This window comes from Macrotis lagotis, chromosome X (assembly GCF_037893015.1).
Source record: "Macrotis lagotis isolate mMagLag1 chromosome X, bilby.v1.9.chrom.fasta, whole genome shotgun sequence".
Taxonomy (NCBI): domain Eukaryota; kingdom Metazoa; phylum Chordata; class Mammalia; order Peramelemorphia; family Peramelidae; genus Macrotis; species Macrotis lagotis.
In genome coordinates, this window is record NC_133666.1 from 47,521,291 (window position 1) to 47,541,906 (window position 20,616).

General features: G+C 47.2%; 1 long non-coding RNA gene and 1 pseudogene across 8 annotated transcripts in view; both read left to right on the forward strand.

Moving 5' to 3' along the window:
• The window catches only part of LOC141497361 (uncharacterized), a 59,437-nt gene extending 39,275 nt beyond the window's left edge, over positions 1–20,162 (forward strand). For 4 of the 8 annotated variants that reach the window (XR_012471313.1, XR_012471306.1, XR_012471308.1 and 1 more), the window contains 4 exons: positions 1,265–10,314; positions 13,220–13,274; positions 14,112–14,307; positions 14,842–20,162. This is a non-coding gene — a long non-coding RNA (uncharacterized LOC141497361). Of the gene's footprint in view, positions 1–1,264; positions 10,315–10,882; positions 10,973–13,219; positions 13,275–14,111; positions 14,308–14,841 lie in introns of all 8 variants that reach the window. The other 4 variants (XR_012471309.1, XR_012471311.1, XR_012471310.1 and 1 more) reach the window with 4 other exon arrangements.
• LOC141497360 (COMM domain-containing protein 8 pseudogene) lies at positions 11,293–12,310 on the forward strand (annotated as a pseudogene).
• Positions 20,163–20,616: the final 454 nt, after the last annotated feature.

Below are 20,616 nucleotides of genomic sequence, written 5' to 3' on the forward strand. Positions count from 1 at the left end.
ATTTGCAAAACTGAACCAAAATAACTCTCAATCTGTTCCCCAACAGATTCCTGGTACAGCTTGACAACCATATTTCAGGAGGTCCCCCCAGAATTGGAATAGTTTGTGTCAGAGAGGGAAATCCATTGGGCACAGGTGTCTATTGTTAGATGTCAGAAGGTTGCAAGGTTAGGAGGGTCTGATTCCCATCAATCCTGAATGGGATCCCCATGATCTCATTATCACCCTGGCTCAGAAGGTATTGCTATCCTTTCAGGCCAGATTTCCTGTCAAACTGGGGGTGCAGCCAAGTGGTCCAGAGTCCTGAGGTCATCCTCACTTTATTCATTCTGAGGCCAGATGGCCACGTATCCCAACTGCCATAACTTCTGGAGGCAGATCTCTCCCAACTCCCCTCATTGCCCTTAGTTGTCTAGGTTGTTGTGATTGGAATACCCAATATCCTTTCAGAAGGAAAAGAGGGATTGCAAGGGTCCCACAGATCTCAGTTGCCTCCTCTTCCTCTGGTATGAGAAAAGATTGAACAGGATGCACCTCTCATTACAAGAAAACCAAAGAAGGTATATGCCATCATTCCCCTTTGTCCACCGGATAGTTGTATCCCACTGCCTCATTTCCCTCCAGAATGGATGCAGCACTGCAGGTGATCCCAGATTTTGCAGGACAGCTAGACTCTGTTCCTGTCAAAACAACTCAGAAAAATTAAGGGGGCAAATGCCCTATTCAAAAGCAGTCCTCCCCAGTCCAGAAGTGATCCTTGGCACACCTTGGCCAGCCTGCCTGCAGGTATCATAAGTAGAATGAGAATGGGCACCCAGCAGGGGATCCCTGAATGTGGAGTCTATTTCCCAAGTTCGAGGTCAAAAGGCAGAGGAGTCCCCTTCCCATCAAGCCTGGAGTGGTATATCCCCTCGGTCCACTAGGAAATTGTATCCTCCCAGCTCCATTTCATAGACTTAATAGCATGACAAGGGCAGCCCCTGTTCACAGGCCACCTCTCACCTAACTAAGGGGCTCTGTCCTTCACCTTCTCTTCAGTCATCAATAACCATTGAGGCCTCCACAACACTGGCTAGTCAGAATAAATGAAGAATTGTGGCTTGAGGGGCAGATGGGCACACAGTGAGGGGTCTGTAAGGCCAGAGGCCATTTTCCTGCTCTTCCATTCCCTGGAGGGCAGAGAGAAATGTAGGAAAAACATCTCACTTCTTTCTATTCCTGAGCAAGATTTCCCTTTCATCCCTCCTTTTCTTTGACCCACCAGGTACCTGCCCTCAAGGTATCAATGTGTTATTATTGTCTGCTGAATGATAGAAGGAGACACAGCAGGAGATCCCAGTAGCCCCAAGACTGATGGATCCCATTGCTTTGTCACCTCTCACTTCTCTCCCACCTACCCCCAATTTCCCCATCACTTACAGGTGAGTAATACTACCCCCAGGTTGACTAAGGAATTTCTGCCCCAAAGGGGACCTTGCAGGAGGGGTGAGTAAACTACTTAGCATGGGGTCACTGAGGTTGTAGGGCACTTAGCTCTAATTCCTTTCCCTAAAGGTTAGAAAAAAATCCAAATTTTGCCATTCATGAATAGAGATATTCCCCTTCATGCAATCATTTTCAGTCAGATCTCTGGTCTTTCTGCCTCATTTCCTCTAATAATTCCCACCAGACACAGCAGGGCTTCTCAGGTGCTCCAGAACACCTGGTTTCTATTCATGGGATACTTTGTCGCCTCTCCTCCAGAGTCCATATCCACCACCTTCCCTCACTAGGGGCGCCCTAGGTCCTAGTCAACACTGATGGGGCAGTGGCGCAGTTTCATACTCAGAAATGAAGGGGAACAGTGGCAGACATATAACAAGGTTCCAAATGTTGGGGGAGGCCATTGGTGGTGGTGTCTATTACTGGACATCAAAGGTTTGAGAAGCCTTGGGGATCCCAACTCCCTCAAACTTTAAAGGGATTATCCAGGGGGCCATTAGGTGTCTATGACTTATTGGGTTGGGCACTCTGTTCCCCTAGATACAACACAAAAAAATTAAAGCAGAAAGTTCCCCATTCAAAAGCAATCCTCCCCTGGTCCAGATGAGATCCTTGGAACTCTTGGCTACCCAGTCTGCAGGACCTCCAATAAAATGGTGTGAACACACAGCAGGGTGTCCATGGATTCAGAGTCCACTTCTCAACTGAGACATTATAGTACAGCGTAGCCCAATTCTCATCAAGTCCAGAGGCGTATATCCCCTTTTTTCCCATCATTCACCTTGATCCACTATACAATTGTATCCTACTACCTCTATTTCATGATCAAAATAGAAGGGGAATGATGGGTAATAATGGGATGACAGAAATAGTCCCCTTCAGGATTGATGGGATTTGGAGTCTGCTGGCTTTAGAACCCTCTGACATCTAGTAACAGAAAACTGTGCCCAGTGGGTTTTCCCCTCTGACACCAACTATGCAGGAAGAGGCCTCTGTTCATGGGAAACCTCTCCCATGACCCAAAGGGGCTCGGTCAATGACCTCTTCAGTCGTCAATACTCATTAGGTCCTCAACATCACAGACCAGTAAAACTACATGAACCCCTTCCAACAAGTCCATTTTGCTTCTCTTTCTTTCTCTGGAGGGCAGAGAGGCCAGAAAGAAGAGCATCTCCCCTCCTGCTGCTCCTGAGCAAGATATTCCTTTTTACCCATCATCTTCTTTGACCCAGTAGGTACCTGCACCCTAGTTATTAATGTGTTTATTATTGCCTGCTGGACGACTAAAGACATAGCAGCATATCCCAGTAGTCCCAGACTGATGGATGCCATTCCTGTGTTACCTCTCACCTAACATGAAGGGCTTTTATCGCCTACCTACCTGCCATTTAACCAGCACCTATAAGTGAGTAATATTATTGTTTAAGTTGGGGGTTTTTTGCAAGCAACGGGGTTAAGTGGCTTGCCCAAGGCCACACAGCTAGGTAATCAAGTGTCTGAGGCTGCATTTGAACTCAGGTCCTCCTGACTCTAGGGCCGGTGCTCTATCCACTCGCCACCTAGCTGCTCCAGGTGAGTAATATTATTAAACAAACTGACTACAAAAATTCCTGCCCCCCAAAAGGGAGATTATAGGAGGAGGGAATAAACTACTTAGTAGGGGGTCATGGAGGTTGTAGGTCACATTGTTCTAATTCATTTTCCTAAAAGTCAGAGAGACCACAAATTGTGTGATTCCTGAATGGAATCATTTCCCAAGGGACCTGTAGTCTACCTGCCTGATTACCTGATTTCAACAGTCAACGTCCACCACCTTCTCTTCAGTCTGCCATGCTCACTTAAGTCCTAGGCATCACTGATCACGGTGGCTGCACAAACTGCAACCCCAAATGGAGGGAGATGAAGATAGATAACCGAGAGGGGAAAGTCATAGGTATAGGGGATTCTGCAGCCTCTGACACCCACCCTACTTGAAGGATGATATTCCTGAGAGCTCATCCTTCCTCTCATGGTAGGCAATTCTGTCCTATCTGCTGTAGGTTCCAACAAAATGCCTGGGGCACAGCAGGGGGTCCCATTGGTCCAGGTCAGTGAGCCCAGATTCCAGGGATGTTTGCCTGCAAAACCGAACCGACACATCTCCCAATCTGTTCCTCAAAAGATTCCTGGGACAACTGTCAACCATATTTCAGGACATCCCCTAGAAATGGAATAGTTGGTGACAGAGGGGAAAATCCATTGGGCACAGTTTTGTTGCTAGAGGTCAAAGGGTTCTAAAGCCAGCAGACTCCAAATCCCATCAATCCTGAAGGGGGCTATTTCTGTCATCCCTTTATTACCTTGGGTGAAGTAGGTAGTATCCCTACTGGTCAGTTTTCCTGCCAAACTGGGTGGGTATTGTCAGGAGCTTCAAAATTCTGATGTCATTCTCACTTTATTCCTAAAGAGGCCAGAAAGGCAAGAGTCCCAACTGCCAACACACCTGAAGGCAGCTATTCCCCCAGCTCCTTTCATTTCCCTTGGTTGTCTTGGTAGTTGTCACCTGAATGCCCAATATCCTTTCAGGAGGAGTGGAGACACTGCAGGGTGTCTCAGACATTTCAGTTGGCTTGGTGCCTCTTCCTCTGGTTTGAGGAAAGATTGAAGAGACTGGGCCCCTAGTTACAAGATAAACAAGGAAGGAATATCCCCTTAATCCCGTGGTTCCCCTTGATCCAGTGCATAATTGCAGTCTATTGTCCCATTTGCCTCCAGAATGGATGGGGCACAACAGGTTTTTCCCAAATTTTAAAGGACAACAAACCTCTGTTCCCCTCGACACAACTCAGAAAAATGAATGGGGAAAATTCCCCATACAAAATCAGTCATCTCCTAGTCTAGAATAAATCCTTGGGACACTGGGCTGGCCAGCCTGCCTGTAGGAAGGGCAAGTAAAATTTGGTGGACGCTCAGCAGATGATCCCTGAATTTAGAATCCATTTCCCAAGTCAGAAGTCAAAAGGCAAAAAAGTCCCCTTCTCCTCTTTATAGAGGAGCCATACCCTATCAATCACATCATCTACATTTGTCCAAAAGGCAACTCCTCCAACTCTGCTTCACAGATAACAAAGCAGGGGAACAGCAGGGGGTCCACCCAGGAAGGGGCCTCTGTTCCTGGGACACCTCTCAATTAACCCTAAGAGGCTCAAATCATGATCCTCTCTTCAGTCACCAATATCCATTAGGTCCTCCACAACACTGGCCAGTCAGACTCCATGAACTACCATGGATAAGAAAGTGGAGAGTTCCTGAGACCTGAGATCACTTTTAGCTTGTTCGCTCCCTGGAGGGCAGAGAGGCCAGAAGGCAGACTGTCTTACCTCCTATTCCTGAGCAATATACTCCCTTTCAGCCCATCATTTTCTTTGACCCACTAAGGTACCTACACACTAGCTATAAATGTCTTATCATTACCTGCTGAATGACAGATGACAGAGCAGGAGATCCCAGTCGCCCCAGGACTGATGGATCCCATTACTGTGTCACTTCTCACCTAACCTGATGGTGTTTCATCTGCAAGATAACCACCACTTTCCCCTCACATATTGGTGAGTGATGCTACTTCCAGTCTGACCACAGGAATTTCTACTTAAATAAGGGAGGTTGCATGAGGGAAGACTAAGCTACTTAGCAGAGCGTCACTGAGGGCATAGATCAGTTTGCTCCAATTCAATTTCCTAAAGGGCAGAGACCTCAAATTATCATTCTTGAATGGAGATATTCCTCATCATCCAATCATTTCACACTGGACCTGAGGTCTACCTGCTTGATTTCCTGTAATAATGTCAATCAGACACAGCAGCAGTTATCAACAGACCTCAGAACACCTGGTCTCTGTTCATGGGCCACCTTGTCACCTAACCTCAAGTGTTGATGTCCATCACCTTCCCTTCAGTCTCCCATGCCCACTCAGTCATAGTCACCACAGGTCAGGGTGATTGTACAAAATCCAACCCCAAAATGGAGGGATCGGGATGTAGACATATAACAAGGGGTCCGAATAAGGGGGGAGGCCATTTGGTAGAGGTGTCTATTACTGGATGTCCAAGAGTTGGGAAGCCTTGGGGGTCCCAATTCCATCAAATCTTAAGAGGAATATCCCCTCAGTTCCTATTATTTCCAATGGGCCATTAGATACTTGGGGCCTAATGGGTGGGGCAAAATCAAGGGTTCTCAGAAAGACACCATTTCCTGGAGTTTCCTCTTTTGAAGGGTGGAAGAGTTGGGAAACCATGTAGACCTCAATTCCCAGCAATCTCCCCAACCCCATCAGCCTCCTTCCTTCACCTGGTCATTGCCACCTGCCTATAAGACTCAACAGGGGGTAAGCAGAGTAGGATGTCTGAAAGACGTAAGACCACTGGGACCTTGTTTCTCCCAGAAAAGGATGGAGGGACCAATGGGAAAACTAAATCCCATCACACACGACCATATCAGGGATATCCTCCTGTTCCCCAAATTCCCCTACAAACAATCCACCATAGTGCTCCTCCATGCTGGATTTCCTGTCAAAATGGGTGGGGCAGAGCAATGGTTTGCAGAGGTTTTAGATGACTTGACCCCTCTTCCTGGAGCAACCCTTAGCAAACCCAAAGTGGAATACAACCCCAGTCAGGGTCAGGTTCCAATTTTCTCCACATTCTTGGGACCTTTGTTGAAACTTCCTTAAGGACATTCTAGCAAAAAGACTGAGGGTAAGGCAACAATTTGGAGGCAGGCATAACACATCACAGGGGGGCCTTGGTTGGGGGAAGCCATAGGTGAATTTTCCTGTCAGATTGTCTGAAATCGTACAGGGTGACACCCATCCAATTTGAAGGGGGATATTCTCAACATCTCATCCTTCCTCTTGTCCCATTATGTAGTTCTGGCCTATCTACTATAGGTCCCAACAAATTGGGTAGGGCACAGAAGGGGGTCCCATTGCTCAGCAAGTCCTTACTCCAGGGATTTGTTTGAAAAAGTGAAGATTGTTCCCATTCTGCTTGGTTACTGATCACCACCAGATTCCTGAGGACCACTTGCCTACCTTATTTCAGGAGGTCCTCCAGAAATGGAATAGTCGTTGCTAGGGGGGAAACCACTGGACAGCTTCCTGTTACTAGGTGTCAGTGTTGTACAGCCAGCAGACTCCAATTTCTACCAGTTCTCAAAGGTGTTATTACCCTGATCTCATTATTTCCCAGGGCCCAATAGATAGTTGTATCCTACAGGCCAAATTGCTTCCAAACTGAGTGGGTTATAGACAGGAGTCTCCAAGTCCTGCTGTCATCACCTTGTTCCTTCTGAGATCAGAAGGGCAAGGGTCCCAATTCCCATAACACCTGAAGGTGGATATCCCTCTACTCCCATCATTCTCCTTGGTTGTCTTGGTAACTGTCAGTTGAACGTTCAGTATCCTACCAGGAGGAGAAGGGGCACCGCAGGGGGGCCCAGATTCTATGGGACAACTGGCCTTGTGTTCCCCTGGACACAACTCCCAAAAATTAAAATAGAAATTGCCCCATCCAAAAGCAGTCTTCCCCTGGTCCAGATAAGATCTTTGGGATACTTGATCAGCCAGTCTGCAGGAACTCCAAGTAAAAATGGGGTGGGTACCCAGCAGGGGGTCCCTGAATTCAGAGTCAGTTCCCCAACTGAGATATCAAAATGCAGAGTAGTAAAATTCTCATCAAGCCTTGAGGGGCATATTCCCTTGTGCCATCATTCACTTTGGTCCACTAGGCAATTGTTTACTACCGCCTAAATTTCACAAACAAAATAGCAGGGGAACCAGCAGGGGCTCTCAGGAAGAGGCCTCTGTTCATGGAACACCTCTCCTAATGGACTCTGTCATGAAGCTCTTCTGTCATCAATACCCATTAGGTCATCTAAACTATAGTTCAATCATACTACATGAACTCCATGCAACAAGAAGCATGGCTTGCGGGCGGGTGGGCACATAGTAGAGCGTCCCTGAGACCAGGGGCCCATTTTGCTGATTCTTCTTTCCCTGGAGGGAATAGAGGCCAGAAGAATGAGCATCTCACCTCCTGTTATTCCTGACCAAGATCCCTTTCATCTTATCATTTTCTTTGGCCCACTATGTACCTGCCCACAAGGTATTATGTGTTGTTATTGCCTGCTGAATGTCAGAAGACACAGCAGGACATCGCAGTAGCCCCAGGAATGATGGATCCTGTTACTGTGTCACCTCTCACCTATCCCCCAATTACCTGCAATTTCCCCATCATCTATAGGTAAGTGATTTCTGCCCCCAAAAAGGGAGGATCCAGGAGGGGTGAGTAGCTACTAAGAAGTTGCTGAGGTTTTTAGGGTACTTTGCTCCAATTCCTTTCCCTAAGGGTCAGAGAACTCCAACTTATATCATTCATAAATAGAGTTATTTTCCTTTATCCAATCATTTCTAGTCAGATCTCTGGTCTACCTGCCTGATTTCCTATAATAATGCCAATCAGACTCAGCGGGGGCGGGGGGGGGAGGCCATTTGATAGAGGTGCCTATTACTGCATGTCAGAGAGTTGGGAAGCCTTGGAGCCTCCAATACCCATCAAACCTTAAAGGGGACTATCCCTATTTCCCTTTGTTTTCCAAGGGCCATTAAGTGAAACTGGCCTAATGGATGGGGCAAGTAAGGATTCTCTGAAAAGGAGGCCATTTCTTTGAATTTCCTGGAGGTGGAATAGTCGGGAAGCCTTATAGGCCTCGATTTCCACCAACTTTGAAAGGCAGAATCCCACTAACCCCATTAACCTCCTTGGTTTACCTGGGCATGGCCACTTGCCTGTAAGACTCAAAAGGGGTAAGGACAGTAGGGTGTCTCATAGGCCTGAGACCACTGGGACCTTGTTTCTCCCAGGAAAAGATTGAGAAGCCAATGGCAAGTCTATCACATATGATGTAGGCTATCCTCCTGCTCCCAAAATTCCCCTAAAAGAAATTCACTGTAGTGTCCCCCCCCTCATGCTGGGTTTCCTTCCAAAATGGGTGGGATAGAGCCAGGGTTTCCAGAGACTTGAGAAGTCTTGAACCCTCTTCCTGAGGCAGCTCTTAGTAAACTCAGAGTGGATTAGAACCCCAATCTGGGTTAGGCTCCAATTTGCTCTACATTTTTAGGATCTCTGGTCAGCCTTCCTTAGGGACAATCCAGCAGAAAGGCTAAGGGATGGTGAGGTGGTGGTGGGGGTGGGGGGAAGCCATGTATGACTTCTCCTGTCAAAGGGTCTGAAATCCTGCAGGTTCTGCTGCCCGTCAATCTTGAAGGGGGACATTCCCAAGTTTCCACCCTTCTTCTCTATCCAATAGGTAGTTCTGTCCTATCTGCTCTTGGTCCCAAAAAAATGGGTGGGGCACAGCATGGAATTCCCCTGCGTTTAGCTCATCAAGCCCGAATTCCAGCGATATTTGTCTGCAGAAATGAAACATATAGCTCTCATTCTGGTATAATTCTGGACTCCCCCAGATTCCCGAGAAAACTTGCCAACCATATTTCAGGAGTTCTGCCAGAAATGGAATAATTGAGGTCAGAGGGGGAAACCCATGGAGCACAGTTTTCTGTTAATAGATGTCAAAGGTTTTTAAAACCAGTAGGCTCCAATTCCCACCAATCATGAATGAGGATTCCCTAGGCCCAGTAGATAGTGGTATCCTACAGGCAAGATTGCCTTCTAAACTGGGTGAATACAGCCAGGAGTTCTAGAGTCCTGAGGTCATCATCGTAATTCCTTCTGAGACTAGAAGGGTGGGGATCCCAACTACCATTACACCTGAAGGTAGATATTCCCAAGCTTCCTTCTTTCCCCTTAGTTGTCTAGGTAGTTGTCACCCGAATGCCCAGTATCATGTCAAGAGGAGAAGGGGCACTATAGGGGGTCCCAGACATTTGTTGGCTTGGTACCTCTCCCTCTGCTCAGATAAAAATCGAAAAGGATGGGCCCTTCATTACATGAAAATCAAAGAAGGGATATCCCCTCGAACCCATCCTTCTTGCTCCACTGCGTAGTTATATCGCATTGCTCTGTTTCAATACAGAATGGAAGGGTGTGCTCAGAACTTTCAGGACAATTAGTCTCTGTTCCTCTAGAAACAACTGAGAAAAAAATATAGGGGAAATATCTTGTCCAAAAGCAGTCCTCCTCTGATCAAGAACAGATCCTGGGTACACTTGGCCAATCTCTGCCTCCCTGAATGCAGAGTCTATGGCGCAAGGCAGAGGTCAAAAGGCAGAGTGCCCCGTCCCATCAAAGCTAGAGGGCCATTTCCCTTTGTTCCCATCACTCACCTTGATCCACTCGGCAATCGTATCCTACCAGCTCCATTTCACAGACAAAACAGCATGGGGTCCCAGAAAGAGGCCTCTGTTCATGGGACACCTCCCAACTTTCTCTAAGGGACTCTGTCCTTGACCATTCTCTTCATTCATCAATACCCATTAGGTCCTCCACACCACTGGCCAGTAAGTTTACCATCAATCAGAGGAATTGTGACTTGGGGGCAGGTGGACACACAGTAGGGGGTCCCTGAGACTGGAGGCCATTTTACTGCAGAAGGAAGACCATCTCATCTGCTGCTATGCCTAAACAAGATATTCCCTTTCATACTATCATTTTCTTTGACCCACTAAGTACCTGCCTGCAAGGTATTAATGTGTTATTATTGCCTGCAGAATGACAGAAGACACAGCAAGAGATCCCAGAAGCCCCTGGATAGATGGATCTCATTCCTGTGTCACCTCTCTTCAAAGCTGAAGGGGTTTTGTTCCTCACCACCCCTTCATTTTTGCATCACCTATAGGTGAGTGATTCTATTTCCCTATCTGACTACAGGAATTTCTGTCCTCAAAAAAAGGGAGATAGTAGGGGGTCCCTGAGATCATAGGGCACTCTTCTACAATTCATCACCCTAAAGGTCAGAGACACCCCAAATTCTGTCATTTTTGAATGGAGATATTCCCCTTCATCCAATCTGTTCCTATGGGACCTGTGGGCTACCTGCCTACCTGCCTGATTTCCTGTAATAATGCCAATGAGACACTGCCACAATTGTCAGGGACCCAAGAACACCTGGTCCCTGTCCCTTGGCACCTAACCTTGAAAGGTGATGCCCACCACCTTCCCTTAAGTGCCCCATGCCCAGGGTCCTAGACCAGGCCCTAGTCACCACTAACCAGGGTGACTGTATAAACTCCTACTCAAATATGGAGGGCTTTAGGGCTAGATATCTAACAAGGGATCTGAATAAGGGGGGGGAGGCCATTTGATGGAAATGATTGTTACTGTATGTCAAAGTGTTGGCAAGCATTGGGAACCCCAACTCCCCTCAAACCGTTAGTGGAATATCCCCCACTTCCTATTATTTCCAGTGAGCCATTAGATGGTTGAGGTCTAATGGGTGTGGAAAACAGGAGTTCTCAGAAAAGGAGGTTATTTCCTGAAGTTTCCTCTTCCTTGAGGTATGTATGAGAGTTGGGAAGTCTTGTGGGTCTCCACTCCTGCCAAATTTGAAAGGCACTATACTACTGACCCCATCAGTATCCTTGGTTCATCTGGGCATTGCCAACTGCTGGTAAGACTCAAAAGACTCGGGGAAGCTAGGTGGAACAGTGGATAGAGCACTGGCCCTGGAGTCAGGAGTACCTGAGTTCAAATCTGACCTCAGACACTTCATAATGACCTAGCTGTGTGGCCTTGGGCAAGTCACTTAACCCCATTACCTTGCAAAAACTGAAAAAAAAAAGATTCAAAAGAGTCATGCAGAGTGGGGTATCTCAAAGGCCTGAGACCACTTTTTCCTTCCAGGAAAAGATTGAGAGACCAATGGGCAATCTAACTCCTATCACACCTGATATAGCATATTCCCTTTCTCTCAACATTCTCTTAGAATTAAGCCACAGTAGTTCACTTCCATGCTGTATTTCCTTCTGAAGTGGGTGGGACAGAACAGGAGTTTCCAGACACTTGAGCAGTCTCGAACCCTCTTCCCTGGGAAACTCTTAGCAAACCAAAGTGGATTAGAACTTCAGTCTGGGGGGGTCTCTGGGCCCTGGCCGAGCATGGAGGCGGGAGAGAACCTGCCCTTGCGGGGCCTGGAGAAGTTGCCCTCGGAACTCAGGCCCAAGCTTCTTCATAAAGTAATTGATGGCATTTGTGGACGGGCCTATCCTCAATCTAAGGACTATGACACTATTTGGGATCCAACTGAATGGATTAGTATCCTGGAGGATCTTTCCAAATTTTTCAAAACTGTCACTGGTAAAAATAAAGATTTTGAAAAGGTGATTGAACAGTTGAATCACTTAAGCTCAGATCATCAGAAGACAATCATGAAATGTTTGAAAAGTTGGAAGGATGAAATTAGGAAAGCCCTCTTAGGAGAAATAATTGCCATTTCTTCTACTCAATTCCAGGATTTTGATTGGCAGTTAAAGCTTGCTCTCTCTAGTGATAAGATTGCTACATTGCAAGTCCCACTTCTGAACCTTGATCCAGATGTAAAGGAAAATGGTGACATTAAACAATATTCTGTAGAAATGAATAAAGAACTGCAGAACTTAATAAATTCATTGGAAGCAGCTAATAAGGTCATCTTGCAACTGAAGTGACAGGAAATGATGGATGATAGAGCCATCGACCTCTTACTGTTACAACAGAGATGGCAGCAAGAGGGGAGTGTGCTCAGAGAACCAGGGGATACACTGTTCCAGTATACTGATCTAAGCAAGCAACAGTAATCTCACATTAGAAAGATGAAAGTATTTATTTGGTTAGGAAAAACTACTATGGTTGATGTGAAAAGCATAAAAAGTAAATATAAAGATTATAATAATGTTATAATTTTTAAAATTTGTTTTATGTATTATTTTGTAGAAAAATCTTTAGAAACGTGTCTGTTTTATATATACTAAATTTTATATATACTAAATACATCAAGTTAATGTAAACATTCCAAGTACAAATTGTACCAGTTTTTAAAAAGTTTATGAATAACTAGTACCATAAAAAAAGGAACTTCAATCTGAGTCAGGTTCCAATTCAGTTGTTCACATCCCTGGGATGTCTGGCTAACCTTCCTTAGGGACAGTCCAGCAGAAAGGCTAAGGGAAAAGACAGGGATGGTGAGGGGGGTAAATCCAGTAGGGAGCAGTGGGTGGGACAAAGCCATGGGTGATGTTTCCTGTTGAAGTGTCTAAAATTCTGCAGGCTCTGACACCTATCCAACTCAGAGGGGGATTTCTGAGATACCATCCTTAGTCTTAGCCCAGTAGGTCATTCTGTCCTTTCTGCTTTGGATCTCATCAAAATTGGTGGGGTACAGCAGGGGTTCCCATTGGGTTGAAGTCATCAAACCTGAATTCCAGGGATATTTTGTCTGCAAAAGTGCAGCAAAATAGCCCCATTTTGGTGGAATTCCGCTTCCCACCATATTCCTAGAACAATTGCCTTAAGGAGGTCTCCGACACATAGAATAATTGGTGTCGGGGGGGGGGCATTGGGTACAGTTTTCTGTTACTAAATGTCAGAGGGTGCTAAAGCAAGTTAGCTCCAATTCCCATCAACTATGAAGGGGGCTTTCCTATGATCCCATTATTTCCCAGGGCCCAGTAGATAGTGGTGTCCAACAGACCAGTTTTCCATCCCAACTAGGTGGATACAGTCAGAAGAACTGAGGTGACCCTAACCATATTTCTTTTTTTTTTTAGGTTTTTCTTGCAAGGCAAATGGGGTTAAGTGGCTTGCCCAAGACCACACAGCTAGGTAATTATTAAGTGTCTGAGACCGGATTTGAACCCAGGTACTCCTGACTCCAAGGCCAGTGCTTTATCCACTGCACCACCTAGCCGCCGCCCCCCCCCCCCCACCATATTTCTTCTGAGACTGGAGTCCAAGGGTCTCAACTGCCATCACACTTGAAGGCAGATTTCCCCTGCTCCCTTCATTCCCCTTGGTTGATTAGGTATTTGTCACCTTAATGCCCAATATCCTTCCAGAAGGAGAAGAGGCACTGCAGGGGGTCCCAGACATCTTGGTTGCCTCAGTTCCTCTTCCACTTGTCTGAGATGAGTCCCTCATTACATGAAAATCAAAGAGGGATTTCCCATCAATCCCGTCATTTCCCTTGATCCACTGGGTCCTTGCATCCTACTTGCATTCCATAATGGATGGGGCACTGCAGGTAGTCCCAGATTTTGAAGGACAAGTAGCCTCTGTTCCCCTCAACACAACTCATAAAACGAAAGGGGAAAACGCCCAGTCTGAAAGCAGTACTCCCCTGGTCCCAAATGGGACACTTGCCTGCCTGCAGAAACACCAACTAAAATGGGCTGGGCACTCAGCAGGGGGGCCCTGAATTCAGAATCCATTTCCCAAGTCAGAGGTCAAAAAGCAGAGTAGTCCCCTTCCCATCAAGTCTAGGGGCACATCCCCTTGTTTCCATCATTCATCTGGTCTATTAGGCAGTTGTATTCCTACCAGCTATGTTAGATGGACAAAATAGTATGGGAACAGCAGGAGGTGTCAAGAAGAGGCCACTGTTCATGAGACAATCTCAACTAACTCAACTCTAAGGAACTCTGTCCTTGACCTTCTCTTCAGTCATCAACACGCATTAGGTCCTTCACACCACTGGTCAGTCAGACTACATGAACTACCATCAATAAGAATTGTGCCTTGGGGGCCAGTAGACACACAGGAGCGGGGTCTCTGAGACCAGAGGCCATTTCTTTCTCTTCCTTTCCTTGGAGGGCAGAGAGGCCAGAAGGAAGACCATCTTACTTCCTGCTATTCCTGAGTAAGATATTCCCTTTAATTCTATCTTTTTTTGACCCACTAGGTACCTGCAGCCTATCTACTTAGCAAGGGATCACTGAGGTCATAGGGCATTTTGCTACAATTCATTGTCCTAACCCGAACTATATCATTCCTGAATGGAGAAAGTCCCCTTCATCCAATCAGTTCCCATTGGACCTGTGGTGGACCTGTCTGATTACCTGCAATAATGCCAACCAAACACAGCAGGAGTTATTAGATGCCCCAGAACACCTGGTCCCTTGTCACCATCCTCAAGAGTCAATGTTCATCATCTTCCCCTTAGTCTGCCATGCCCCCTAGGTCCTAACCAACATTGACCAGGGTGACTGGACAAACTACTAACCAAATATGGAAGGGTATGGGAATAGACATAGAACAAGGATCTGAATAAGGGGGGGAGGCCATTCAGTGGAGGTGCCAATTATTGGATGTCAGAGAATTAGGAAGCCTTGGGGGACCCAACTCTCATAAAATCTTTAGGGGAATATCTCCCATTTCCGATTATTTCCAATAGGCCATTAGGTGATTGAGGCCTAAGAGGAGGAGAAAGCAGGAGTTCTCAGAGAAGGAGGCCATTTCCTGGAGGTTGTTCTTCTGAGAGATGGGTGAATTAGGAAGCCTTGCAAGCCTCAACTCCCATGAAATTTGAAAGTCACTATCTCACTGACCCCATCAGCCTCCTTGATTCACCTGGGCTTGCCAACTACTGGAAAGACAACAGTCACACGGAATAAGGTGTCTCAAAGGCCTGATATCACTGGGATATTTTACTTTCCAGGAACAGTTTGAGAGGCCAGTGGAAAAATCTAACACCCATCACACATGATGTGGGATATCCTCCTGCTCCCAACATTCCCCAAGAATCAATTCACAATTATGTCCCCCCATGCTGGAGTTTCTTCCAAAAGGGTGGGAACACAACAGGGGTTGGGCAGCTCTAGCAAATACAAAATGGATTAGAACCTCAATCTGGGTCAGGTTCCAGTTCCCTCTACATCCCTTGGACCTTTGGCCTATCTTCCTAATGGAGAGTCCAGGAAAAGGGCTAAGAGCAGGGGGAAAGGCACCACAAGGGGCACCGTGCAGGGGAAGCCATGGATGAATTTTATTCTCAGTGTCTGAAATCCAGCAGGCTCAGACTCCCATCTATCTTGAAGGGGGATATTCCCCAGGTCCCATCCTTCCTCTTGGCCCAGTAGCTAGTTCTGTCCTCTCTGCTGTAGGTCCCAAGAAAATGGGTGGGTCACAGCAGGGGGTCCCATTGGATTCAGATCAGCCAGCCCTTATTCCAGGGATACTTATAAAAGAAAAACAAAATGGCCCCCATTTTGATTGGGTACTGATCAGCAGCAGATTCCTGGGGACCACTTGCCCATTTGATTTCATCAGGTCCCCCAGAAATGGAATAGTTTGTGTCAGAGGGGAAACCCATTGAACAGAGTTTCCTGTTACTAGATGTCAGAGGGTTGTAAAGCCACCAGGCTTCAATTCCCATGAATCCTGAAGGGGGCTATTCCCCTAATCCCATTATTTCCCAGGGCCCAATAGGTAGTTGTATCCTATATGCCAGAGTGAGAGCAGCCAGGATTCTCAGAGTCCTGAGGTCATTTTCAGTTTGCTCTTTGTGAGGCCAGAAGTTTGAGAGATCCATCTCCCATCACACCTAAAGGCAGAGATTCCTCTGTTCCCATCATTCTCTTGGTTGTCTGGGTAGTTGTTACCTGAATGTTCGATATTCTTCCAGGAGGAGAAGGGGCACCACAGGGGGGCCCAGGCAGCTCAGTTGGCTTAGCACCTCTTCCTTTTGTCTGGGAAAAGATTGAACAGGATGGACCCCTCATCTCATGAACATCAAAGAAGGGCTATCCCCTCAATCCCATCGTTCCCCTTGGTCCACTGCATAGTTGTATTCGACTGCCCGATTTCTCCCCAAGATAATGGGACACTGGAGGGGGTCCCCATGTTCTGTAGGAGAACTAGTCTCTGTGCCCCTGGATACAGCTCACAAAAATTGCAGAAAGGCCCCATCTATAAACAGTCCTCCACTGGTCCAGATTAGATCCTTGGGACACGTGACCAGCCTGCCTGCAGGAAATCCAAGTAAAATGCGATGGGCACCCATTCCCATCCAGCTTAGAGGGGTACATCTCCTCCCTAGTATCATTCACCTTGATCTACTAGGCAGTCATATCCAACCAGTTCCATTTCCTGGACAATTTAGCAGGGGAACACGGGGTCCCAGGAAAGGAACTCTGTCCATGAGATGACTCTCCCATTACCCCCAAGGAGTTCTGTCCCTGATCATCACTTCAGTCAATACCCATTCATCCCTCAGCACCATTTTGCCAATCAGACTACATGAACTCACTCCAACAAGAGTGGATTGGGGGCAGGTGGGGGCACAGGAGGAAGTCCCTGATGCTAGTGCCCATTTTCTAGCTTTTCCTGTCCCTGGAGGGCAGGGAGGCCAGAAGGAAAAGCATCTTATCTCCTGCTATTCTTGACCAAGAACCTCTCTTTCATTCCGTTTTCCTTGGCCCACAAGGTACCTGCCCCCTCTATTTAATGTGTATTTAATGTGTACTGCCTGCTGAATGCCAGAAGTCACAGCAGGAGATCCCAGTAGCCCCAGAACTAATGGATCTCATTGCTGTGTCACTTCTCACCTAATATGAAGGGGTTTTATCCCCCCTCCCCTTCATTTTCTCATCACTTATAGGTGATACGCCCAGTATGATGAGGAATTTCTGCCCAAAAAAGGGAGATGGAGGGGGGAGAGGGGAATAGCCTATCTAGCAGGGGGTCACTGAGGTCACAGGGCACTTTGCTACAATTCATTATCCTAAAGGTCAGAGAGACTCCAAGCTATATTATTCCAGAAAGGAAATATTCCTCTTTGTCCAATCAGTTCCTGTTGGACTTGTGGTCTACCTGCATGATATCCTGAAATAACACCATTCAGACACAGCAGTTCTTATCACTGTCCCCAAGACACTGGGTACCTGTTCCTGGGAAACCTTGCCACCTGACATCAGGATTGAGGCCCACCACCTTCCCTTCACTTTTCCATGGCCACCAGGTCTTAGTCACCACTGGCTGGGGTGACTGCACAGGCGCCTGCCCAAATAAGGAGGGGATGGGGTAAACATCAAACAAGGGCTCGTGAAGTAGAGGCAAAGCCATTTGATACAGGTGCATATGACTGGATATCAGAGTTGGGGAGCCATCAAACACTTAAGGGGGAATTCCCGATTTCTGTGCAACGGGTGGACAAGGCAGGGGTTCTCAGAGAAGGAGGCCATTTTCTGGAGTTCCTTCTTCCTAAATGTTGAATTGGGAAGTCTTGTAGGCCCCAACTCCCACCAAATTTGAAAGGCACTATCCCACCAGCCCCATCTACCTCTTGGTCCAAAAGGTAGTTCTGTCCTGTCTGCTGTAGGTCCCAACAAAATGGGTGAGGCACAGCAGGGGTCCCATTGGGTCCAGGTCAGTGTACCCTCACTCCAGGGATTTGTCTGCAAAAGTGAAGTTAGTCCTCATTCTGCTTGGTTGCTGATCACCGCCGGATTCCTGGGGACTACTTGCCCACCTCATTTCAGGAGGTCCTCCAGAAGTGGGATACATGGGGTCAGAGGGGGAAACCCACCGGAGAGGATTTCCTGTTACTAGGTGTCAGAGAGTTGTAAAGCCACCAGGCTCCAATTCCCATCATTCCTGGAGGGGGCTATTCCCTCGATCCCATATTTTCCAGCACCCAATAAGTAGTTGTATATTATAGGTCAGATTTTCTCCAAAACTGTGTGGGAGCAGCCAGGAAGCTCAGAATCCTGAGGTTATACTCATCTTGCTCCTTCTAAGGTTAGAAGGTCAAAGGGTCCAACTCTGCCCACCTGGGGAATATCCCCTCAGTTCCATCATTGCCCTTGATCTACTGCATAGCTGTATTTCACTGCCCAATTTCCCTCCAAAATAAATGGAGCACAGCAGCTGGTCCCAGGTGCTATAGGACAACCAGCCGACAACTGACAAAAATGAAAGCAGAAACGCCCCATCCAGAAACAGTCCTCCACTGGTCCGGATTAGATCCTTGGGAAACGTGGCCAGCCTGCCTGCAGGAAATCCAAGTAAAATGGGGTGGGCACCCAGCAGGTGACCCTGAATTCAGAGTCCATTTCCCAAGTCAGAGGTCAAAAGCCAGTCCTGTCCCCATCAAACTTGGATGGAGCATATCCCCTCCTAAGCATCATTCACCTTGAACCACTAGACGGTTTTATCCCACCAGCTCCATTTCCTGGATACTATAGCAAGGACACAACAGGGGGTCCCAGGAAGTGACCACTGTTCATGGGACCCACAACCCCAAAGGGGCTCTGTCCACGATCTTCTCTTCAGTCATCAATACCCATTAGGCCTCAGCACCACTGGCCAGTCAGACTCCATGAACTCACTCTAAGAACCCATTGGGTTTGGGGACAGGTGGGCGCACAGAAGGGGGTCCCAGAGACCAGAGTCCATTTTCCTGCTCCTCTTCTCCCTGGAGGGCAGAGGGGCCAGAAGGAAGAGCATCTCAATTCCTACTATTCTTGCCAGAATTTCCCTTTCATCACGTCATTTTCATTGGCCCATTGGGTACCTGTACCTCAGATTTAATGGATTTTGCCTGCTAAATGACAGAAGGCACAGGAGATCCCAGAATCCCCCGGACAGATGGATCTCATTCTTGTGTCACCTCTCCCCTGACCTGAAGAACTTTTATTCCCTACCTCCCTTTCATTTTCTCATAACCTATAGGGCAATGATACAACTCCCAGTCTGCCTACAGGAATTTCTGCTCCCCAAAAGGGGGCCTTACAGGAGACGGCAGTAATCTACTTAGGAGGGGATCACTGAGGTCATAGGGCACTTTGCTACAATTCATTATCCTAAAGGTCAGAGAGACCCCAAATTCGATCATTCCTGAATGGAGATATTCCCCTTCATTCACTCTGCTCCCATTTGACCTCTAGTCCATCTGCCTGATTTCCTCTAATAATTCCCATCAGACACAGCAGAGGTTCTCAGGTGCCCCAGAACACCTGGTTCCTGTTCATGGGATATCTTGTCACCTGACCTCAAGAGTCAGTGTCCACCACCTTCCCTTCAGTCTCCCATGCTCACTAGGTCCTAGTCAACACTGACCAAGGCAATGACATAAATCCATACTCAGAAACGAAGGGGAATGATGGGAGATATATAACAATGGGTCTGAATAAGGGGGAAGGTGCCTATTACTGGATGTGAAAGAGTTGGGAACCCTTGGGGACCCCAACTCCCATCAAACCTTTAGGGGAATATCTCCCCACTTCCAGTGGTTTATTATGTGGTTGAGGCCAAATGGAGAAGAAAAGCATGGTTTCTCAGAAAAGCAGGTCATTTTCTGGAGGTAGAAGAGTTGGGAGACCTTGTAGGCCTCAGCTTCAACCTAATTTGAAAGGTGCTATGCCACTGACCTCATCAATCTCCCTGGTTCAGCTGGGCATTGCCAACTTCTGGTAAGACTCAAAAGGGTCACACAGATTAGGATGTCTTTAAAGGCCTGATACCACTGGAACCTTGTTCCTTCTAGGAAAAGAGTAAGACACCAATGGGAAATCTAAGTGCCATCACACAAGATCTGGGCTATCTTCCTGCTCTCCAAATTCCCCTAGAACCAAGACATGGTAGTGTCCCCCTATGCTGCATTCCCTTCCAAGATTGTTGGAGTAGAAGAGGGTTTGGATTGACTTGAGAAGGCCTGGCCCCTCTTCCTGGGACAGCTCTTAGCAAATCCAAAATAGAATAGAACCCCAACCTAGATCAGGCTCCAATTCCCTCTAAACCCCTGGGACCTTTGGCCAGTCTGCCTTAGGGAGAGTCCAGCAAAAGGGGTAAGGGGAGATGGGGAGCAAACTACAGGGGGCACTGTGGAGGGGAAGCCATGGGGGAATTGTACTGTCAGAGGGTGTGAAATTCAGCAGACTCAGACTCCCATCTACCTTGAAGGGGGATATACCCAAGATCTCATCGACCTCTTGGCCCAATAGTAGTTCTATCCTATCTGCTCTAGGTCCCAACCAAATGGGTAGGGCACAGCAGGGGGTCCCACTGGTTCCAGGTCAGCCAGTCTTTATTCCAAGGATTTACCTGCCAAGGTGAAGACAGTCCCCATTCTGGTTGAGTATTGATTGCCCCCAGATTCCTGAGGACCACTTGCCCACCTTATTTCAGGAGGTCCCTGAAAATGGAATAGTTTGTGTCAGAGTGGGAAACT